The sequence below is a fragment of the Pinus tabuliformis genome, chromosome 5_1 (genome assembly GCF_031772625.1).
Source record: "Pinus tabuliformis cultivar Carrire ecotype Pingquan chromosome 5_1, CPIR1, whole genome shotgun sequence".
Classification (NCBI taxonomy): Eukaryota; Viridiplantae; Streptophyta; class Pinopsida; order Pinales; family Pinaceae; genus Pinus; species Pinus tabuliformis.
Genome location: NC_142305.1, coordinates 473,832,476 through 473,842,350, shown reverse-complemented (window position 1 = coordinate 473,842,350; position 9,875 = coordinate 473,832,476).

Below are 9,875 nucleotides of genomic sequence, written 5' to 3'. Positions count from 1 at the left end.
ACTTCAACTTTACTTTTCCATGACTAGTGATTCTAGCCTTCCTATCATCCCCTAATATTACATCAGCACCATCGTATTTCTCTTACTTGCAGAACCACTCTCTATGGGGAGTGAAGTGAAAGGATGGACCTGATTCAATCAACCATGCCTCATGATCTACATGTGCACTTGAAGATAACATGTACACATCCCCACCTTCATCTGAGGTGGTTTTCACCTCTGCAAAAGGATCATTATCAGATCCCTTTCCTTTGTCAGGAGCATTAGATTTACAGTCCATTTTATAGTTCCCTTCCTTTTCGAATTTTCAGAAAACCAGCTTTATAGGTTTTCCTGGAGATTTAGATCTCCCACTCAATGACTTTTTTGTTTCTATTCTGGAACAATCATCGTAGAGACAAGGGATCACCATTCTAGCTCTGCATATTTTTCCATCTCATCTCCTCCATCGGAAAGGATGAGACTATTTCACCAAACTACAAGGTAGTTGCATTGCTACCTATTGCAATAACCAGACTATCCCACGAATCTGGTAGAGAACATAAGAAACTTATGCACTTATCTTCATCTGAAATTTTAATATCAATAGATAGTAACTAGCTTACCATAGTATTAAACGCATTTAGATGCTCTATCACCGAGTCTCCATCTTTCATCCTCAGGTTATACAACTTTTTCCGTAGGAACAATTTTTTCACCAGAGACATAGATTGGTACAAAGTCCATAACCTTTCCCACACACTTTGCCATAGCTTCCCCTGATACATTCAGAAATACAAAATTTTAGATGCATAATCGTATTGTGCTCTCTGCATTTCGATCCAACTTCTTCCATTCTTCATCGGACACTCCCATTGCCTTAGTACCTGGATCTACCATGATCCATTAATCTTTATCCACCAACAGATCCTCCATCTTGAGTTTACATAACTCAAAACTTTGGCCATTAAATTTCTCGATCTCTATCTTTCCCTATTCACTATCTTCTTTCACCACCAGAATCGATCCCGCAGATCTCCCACTGAACAGGGTCTACCACAGGCCCGAGTGAAACCCCTTAGAAATAAAGGAATCCCCTTGAAGCCAAAACAAATTTTATACCAAATGTATGTCTTAACCCCATTTAGAAATTACCTTCATATGAATTAAAAACACAGAAAGTAAACAATGCAAGAGCATAACACATAAAACACATATACACAGAGATTTTCCCCTGGATCCCAAAATGGGACTACCAACTTAATTCTTCATTATGTTCCTTTCAATGTTAGAATACATATTTATGCATGTCAAAGCATCCAATACCATGGACCGAAAATCATCGTGTCTATTAGTTCCAGTCTTCATAGCCTGTCACCAGGGATCAAAATGGGCTCTTATTATGTTTGGTTTTCAGAGATTTTTTGCACATTGTCTTCAATGCAAATCATATCCTAAGTATTTCCATCAGAAGAAGATTGGAAAAATATTTCTAATGGTATATCACACTCTGATAACCAGTTTCTGTATCAGAAGATATGATCGAAATGAATGAGGGATTCTTGGTTATGCATGTTTCGAGGTTAGTTGCTCCACACAATGACAAATTTAGTATAAGATCAATTTCTGAAATAATGGTAAGGAATTTTTCAAAAGTGAAAGAGGTTTTTGTCTATCACATACCAAAAAACAAAAACCTCCTTTAGTTTATGCACATGTGCTACTACGTGGGAGATATGCACTGATATTTGGAGCCTACAATAAAACAAAACAAATTTTTCATATTTTTTATTGTTTTAGTAATTTTAGTGCAGTGCCATTTTCCAACAGATGGAAAGTAAGTTTGAAAAACCCAAGGATGTTTTTGTTAACCACGAGCCATATAATAAAAAACTCATTTATTTTATTCACGGGTGTTGTGAATTTGAATATGTGGCTAGATCTTTACAACTCATTTTGACAGATTTAAGTTTTTAATGATTTTCTGTTTTAGATATGATTTCATGGAACATATTACAAGAAACTAGAAACGAATTTCAAAAATTCGAGAGATATTTTTCGCCAAAATGAGCATATCTACAAAAACATCTTTCATTTTTGTAATAGGCACTATGGTTTAGGAGATACGAGTTTATCTTAAACACCTATTTTCATAAATTCGATCCAAGTTTAATGTAACTGATTCTATATTGAAGAAGATGGTTCAGCTCAATTCCCTTAATACAGGGATGAGCTAATTGTATAAATTTTATGAATATCATATTGTAGAGGTTCAATTTTGGCAGACAGGTTGCTTCGCATGATGTAAAATTTTCCTAAATATTATTTTAATAAACTAGTTTTCTTCCCTTTGGACCTAGGATTCATCACGGTGCTTAAATGTTCAGTATGTCTTTTCTCATAAATTCATTTACACATTATGTTTTTCTAATTTTTTTTAGCATTATCTAAGTGATATGTTAGGAATTCATCCATAATGATGCTCCTTTCATGATGATTTTGCTATTAGTTGTAATGGTTGTCTTAGCAGAATTCATCCTTTACTAGATGCTCTGTTGAGCAATCTCATTATTCTCTTTCACCTAAAGTTGTTGCTGCAGATCCATCCTTTTTTTGATGCCTGCATGGAAGCAGGCTTTCTCCCCTATTCTTCTCACATTCACAATCTTTATCCAAACTAAACATGGAACTTAATTTGCCCCATGTTTTCCGGCAGAAACTAGCATTGACTCCATAGTTCAAAATCATCCTTTCTCTTTTTGTTTCGACCCAAAACTTTTCAAACAAATCCCGACACTCCATAGCTAGCCTAATATTTTATTTATTGCAGCCTGTTGGAAATAATACTGAGAGGTGGGGTGAATTAGTATTATCAAGTAAAATATTCCTTTTTCAAAATCAAATGGTATACGCTACTTCAGTTAATTAAACATGTGTATATACGCAACTATGCATAAGGAAATCCGCGTATACAAAGAAAACTCTTAATTTACTTTATCTTTCTGATGCTGATTGTTAATTTGTGTTTCAGAATTAAATAACCAGTAACCTAAAACAGTAAAACAAAGCAGAAAGACAATTACACACAAGAACACAAGATATAAGGTGGAAACCCAATGTGGGTGAAAACCACCTACTGCAATTCGTCTCTATCCTCCTTTAAATTAGAAACTTATTTTACAATGTACTAGTGCAGTCCTTTACCAGTACACAGGCTGCAACCTGCAGAGAGCTACAACCCTCTCTCGTTCTCTAGATTCTCCTGGAAGGGAGCTACAACCCGCTTAGCTCTTGCACTAGCCAAGATACAAGTACGTAGGTGTTGGCCTACAGAAGGCTACAACATTCTCTTTCTTCTAGGGACCACGTTTCATAAATTTTCAAATTGGATCCATGAACATCGAACAATCATAAACTATTTCTGCATCAAACAACCTCCTTTTCACCAATTAGAACTGAATCAAGTAGATACTTCTCTGACAACTGTACCCAAAACATAGTAACATCAACCACACACCAAATTCTGAACCCAAAACGCTACAACAATAAAAAAATGCAGCTAGATCACAACTCAAAAGATATACGCTACTTAAATACCCTGAAACCTGCGTGCATACGCTTCTATGTATGGGACAACCCACGTATACGCTGTTTTAATTCATTGAACCAGCGTGTATATGCGCCTTCGATTCACTAAACCTGCGTACAGATCTATAAAGGAGAATTTATTCTTTCAAACAGTCAAATGCTAAATAACCTACATTATCAGATTTATATATCAAGTGTGCGCCTCACAGAACAGATCAAAATCATACAAAGATACTATCATTCAAGCTTTAAAGATTATGACCCATCAATAGATCTTATCCTTCTTTATGCGCTTAGGTTCCTCCTTCATTCAGATCCGGATCTGTACCATAACCCCAATCACAAATGTTTCAGATCTAGCACATGTTAGATATTTAATTGATTCCCAAGATGCTTTTCCAAATGATCTCCTTCCCCTTTTATAGTCTTAGGCCTTTCTCAATACCACGGTCCAAAACCATAATAAGACAATACCACGGGCCCAATACCTGGTATCAACACTTCTGACGAGATACCATGGTCCAAAACCATAGGTTCAAGTACCAAGGAGTAACTACCACAGACCAAAAGTAAGTTCTCCAACATATACACGCTTTTGCTTGCATGAAAGTGCGTGTATACGCATACGTGCATTTGTAACGTCTAACCCGCATGTATACACATCTTCATCTAGATGAACCTGGGTATATGTATTTTCCTTCATTCTGAAAGCCTGAACTGAGATCTCTTATCAAAGAGAGTGGCCATCAAGGACAACACATGTGCCATAGCTCCAAACCTATGCCATAATGCCAACAATCTGCCCCTTTGGACTTGATGGAAACCCCAAGATCCTCAAAATCATTCTCCCCTTTGTCATCAACGGCAAAGGGTTGTGCTCCCCCTGAGTACATTGTGAAATCTCTGCCCTGCTGTGCTGACCATGCTCCCTTGACTGTAGGCAAGATCTGCAAAAACGATTTTCTTCAAGAAGAACCATGACTTATACATCATAAAAGACCTTCTTATCACCAAAAGACTCAATACATACATCCATCGCCCAACCAAGTCGAGATACATCAGAAATTTACATATGACAACCAAGTTCATTACATGTTCATCCCAAGCATAGTGGGGAAACCAAAATAGGCCGCTACATGACCTTGACACCATGACATAGAGACGAAATATTTATGAAAGTCACCAATAACTGATAGTAGCAACATCTGTCAATCACCATTGAAATCAATAACCAAGATTTACTTCTTTTCTCCCTCTGCCTTTGTTCCACCTGAACTCAACAATAGCTTAGAGCAAAAAGCTTCTAAGATAATGCCAACAATGCATCATTAGAAGTTTATATGCTCCCCCTGAACCTGTGCCGAATGGTCTCTGTCAGACCCATATCATAATATCTTCAACTAGAGCCTGTCCCTACTGATATCCATCAAACCTCTATATACGCCACTGTCTCTGCACAAACCGACATATGTACGCGGATCCTCCTCAGGCAACTCACGTACACCTATTTTTCTCTGAACCAAACAAGATTTAACAGCAAGATGATGCATCAACTACCCCCAGTTTCTGTCTGACGTATTCAAATGTCTCCTTGGGCAGTGGTTTGGTGAGAATATCAGCAACTTGTTCCTTAGAAGGAACATACTCCAACTTGACCTTTTGTTCCAACACTTGGTCCCGGAGAAAGTGATACTTGATTGGTATGTGCTTGGTTTTTGAATGCATGACTGGGTTCTTAGCAATGTTGATTGCACTTGTATTATCACATAAGATGGAGATAGGTGGTGTAGAAGTGATTTGAAAGTCCTGCAAGTTTTGCATCATCCAAAGAAGTTGAGTGCAATAAGATGCAACAGCCACATATTACGCTTCGGCTGTAGATAAAGCAATCAAACTCTATTTCTTGATGAACCAAGATACTAATCTAGAACCCATAAAGAATGCTCCACCACTTGTGATTTTTCTGTCATCCACGCTTCCAGCCCAATCTACATCTATATAAGCATGTAGAGTGAGGTCTGTATCTCTACGATACCATAAGCCATAGTTTTGAGTTACTTGAAGATAATTGAAAATTCTCTTTACTTCCTGAAGATGGGTTTATTTAGGATTTGCCTGAAATCTTCCAACTATTCCCACTGCATGCATGATGTTTGGTTGAGTACCTATCAAATAAAGAAGACTTCCAATCATGGATCTATAGGTTGGTTGATGCACTGCTGCAGATTCATCATTTGCACTGAGGCTGCATCCTATAACCATAGGGGTACATATTGGTTTTGCATATTCCATGCCATATTTCTTCAAGATCTGCTTGAGATACTTGGCTTGAGATAAAGAGATACCACCTTCATTTTGTTGGATTTGCAATCCAAGAAAATATGTCAGTTCTCCAAGCAAAGACATTTCGAATTCTTTCTGCATTACCAAGGCAAAGCTTTGACTCATAGCTTCTTCATTTCTGCCAAAGATAATATTATCTACATACACAACAAGTATTAGCAATTTGTCATTTTCAATTTTTATATAAAGATTGCTATCTGCTGATCCTTTTGAAAAACCTTGTTGATGAAGGTATTTGTCCAAACGATAGTACCAAGCCCTTGGAGCTTGTTTAAGACCATAAAGGGCCTTCTTAAGTCTGCATAAAAGATTTGGATCATTTCCAACAATGATATCATCTGGTTGCTCAATGTACACTTCTTCTTCTAAGTCTCCATTTAGAAATGCTGATTTCACGTCCATTTGAAATACTTTGAATTTTTGAAAGCTTGAGAGAGCAAGGAACATTTGGATGGCCTCAAGTCTAGCAGCGGGAGCAAAAGTTTCTTCAAAGTCTATTCCTTCTTGTTGAGCATACACTTTACACACACGTCTGGCCTTGTTTCTAATAACTTCCCCATTTTCATTCAACTTGTTCTTGAAGATCCATTTTGTTCCTATGACATTCTTATCCTTTGGTCTAGGGACCAACTCCCAAGTGTTGTTCTTTTCGATATGCTCAAGTTCTTCATCCATTGCCTTGACCCAACATTCATCTTTGCATGCCTCTTTTACGTTTTGTGGCTCAGTGGAGGAGAGCAAAGCCAAATAGCTTGAGGCTTCTGCAATTGTTCTTCTTGTTTATATACCTGCCTCTTTCTGCACCAAAATTTGAGATTTTTTATGATTCTTCTGAACATACCTGGATGGATTCTTCTCTTCTATCCTTATCTGTTCCTCTGGTGCCTCTTGATGTTCTTCTTCATCATCAGTCTGATTTGGAGAGTAGTCTTCATCCTCTGCGATATGTTCATAATTTACTTGCCTAGGAATGTATCCTTTCTCATCAACCACTACGTCAATGTTGTCAACAATTTTTCCAAGTCTTTTATTGTAACACTTATATGCTTGGCTGTGGGGAGAATAACCAAGGAGAATGCCTTCATCTGCTCTAGGTTCAAGTTTGCCAAGTTGTTCATCATTATTCTTAATATAGCATTTGCTTCCAAAAATTTTGAAATTCTTTACTGAAGGAGTCTCACCATACCAGAGCTAATGAGGAGTTTGAGTTCTGTTCACTCAGACAATTGTTTCGTTGAGAATAACAACCGCAGCCAATGCAGATTCACCCCAGAAGGTTGCGGGAGTTCCAAACTCATCAAGCATAGCACGAGTCATTTATTGGACCACTCTGTTCATCCTTTCTACCGCTCCATTTTGCTGAGGAGTCCTAGCTGTAGAGAATTCCCTTCTTATTCCATGTTCTTCACAGAAATCGAAAAATTCATTTGAGGTAAACTCCCCACCTCTGTCAGATCAGAGGCACTTAATTTTGTGATCTGATTCATTTTCATCCAAGGCTTTGAAAGATTTGAATTTTTCGAATGCTTCATCCTTGTGTTTCATAAGTCCTAACCAAACCATCCTAGAGAAGTTGTCAATGAATAATATAAATTGTTCTTCTCCTCGAGGTGACCTTGTCCTAAATGGACCACATACATCTGTATTGACTAGTTCAAGAGGCCTGCTAGCTGATCCTTCCTTCTCAGGGAAGTTGGTTCCGTTTTTCTTACCAAACTGTCATGATTTGCATATGGTGTTGTCTGGAATTTTGATATCTGGAAGACCATGAACTGCCTGGTATTTGCATGCTTTCCTTATTTGTGAAAAGCTTAGATGCCCCAACCTTTGGTGCCATAACCACTGTTCATCATCCTTGCTCAAATAGCATTGTTGTTGTCCTTATTCAAATATGTATAAGTTATTTGGAGTTCTTTTGCCTTTGATCATTGTTTTTCCTGTATCAAGATCACGAACACTACATCCATTTGATCGAAATATTACCTCAGTTCCTTGATCGCACATCTGACTGAAACTCAGAAGATTATGCTTCAAGCCATCAACATACAAAACATTTCCAGCTTTGACCTTTTCTTTCAACTGAGCAGTGCCTTTTCCTTTTATGACTGCAGGGGTATCATTTCCAAAAGAAACTTTCTTTCCGTTTTCTAAAACACTATATGATTCAAGTTTTTCTTTATCACCTATCATGTGCTTCGAATTTTTGTTGTCGATGTACCATTGATTTTCTTTTCCTTCTGCATATAAGGCTATCCCACATCTTTTTCGTTGTGGTTCGTTCATTCTCCATGTTCTGGGACTTGAGGTTTGTTCCTTCTGAGTTGTCTTCCAAAACCTTCTCCTACATTTAGACTCTTCATGACTGAAGTTATTACAAATAGAACATTCAATTTCATTTTCAAGGGCCAAAAAGTTGTTATAGGTCCTTTTTGTGATTCCAGTCATACTTCTTTGTTTTTGAGCTTCTCTAGCCATGATTGTCTTATAGGCAACACATTGAGCACCTTTGTGGCCAAAGTTATGGCAAGAGAAACATTGGACATTGAAGAAACTCCTGTGATTTTCAAATCTACCAGCCAAATGATTGTAGTTTCTATTGGCATCCATTCTTGAGGCAAATTGAGAAGGTTTTACCTGTGGCTGGTTGTAGCTTCTATTTGTCCTTAAAGTAGATTATCTCCAATTTTCCTGATAGTCTTTGTTCATTCTTGAGGAAAATTGTCCCTGATTTACCTAATGATGTCTATTAGGCCTTTTCTCACTCCTCCTTGTTGTATCAAGATAACTTTTGGAAGTAGATGCTTGTGATGCTTCTCCATTATATCCCAGACCTGTCTTGATTAGCGGAGAATGCTGCACATTGATAATCTCATCCAGAGTTTCAGATCCTTTAACAAATTTAAGATTAAGAGCTTTTGTTTTCTCAATCTCTTTTCTAAGACCAACAATTTCACATTCCAAATTTTCATGATGTTTTTCCCTTTCAGCCAGTTGACATTGCAGAGAATCAATAATCATATTTTTCTCTTCTAAATAGACTTTGATATTAGAAATTTCTTCATAAAAACCTTCTTCAGCTATAGCATCCATGTAATCATATTCAAAAGCCATTAAAAGTTTATAATTATTAACTCGTTCATCTTCATCACTATTTGAAAGTCCATCACTATCTTCATGAGTGTAATAGCTTTTCTTATTTGCATTCTGTTTCTTGTTCCATCTAACAGGTTCTTTCCCCTTGTCAATATTATCCTTATGAGGACATTTGGAAGCATAGTGACCGACTCTTCCACAAGCAAAGCATTTGAAAGGTAACTTACCTCGGAATCTTCCAGCACCCCGTTGAAGGCTTTTGACAAAATTTGATTCTTCTTCTTCTTCTGACACGTGTCCTGACTCATAGTAGTCTCCTTTTCCTGAAGCCTTGAAGGTAGCTTCTCTCCTATCTGATGGTCCTCCTTTCCTCATTTCATAAGCAATTAGAATTCCGTGCAGCTGTGACATGGTAAGGTTTCGTAGATTCTCTTTTTCTTCTATTGTAGAAACTTTAGATTCAAACCTAGGGGACAAAGATCTTAGAACTTTTTCAACCACAACAACCTCTTTTATTTCTTCACCCAATTTTTTCATACAATTAACAATCTCATCTACACGAAGGAAATAGTTAGCCACACTTTCATCATTGTGCATTCTGAGAATTTCATACTGAATTCTGAGGGTTTGAAGTTTTTCTCGTTTTACCTGATCATCTCCTTCATAGCTCAGAACAATATTGTCCCATATTTCTTTTGTTGATTTATGCTGCATAACCTTGAAAAATTCTGATTGAGATAGACATCCTAATAGAGTATTGACTACCTTTGCATTTGTTTCGTATTTCTTCTTCTCAGCCGGATCTGGAGGAGTTACTGATGGAAAATTATACCCTGTATCTATGATATCCTAGACTTTTGTACCAAGAGATT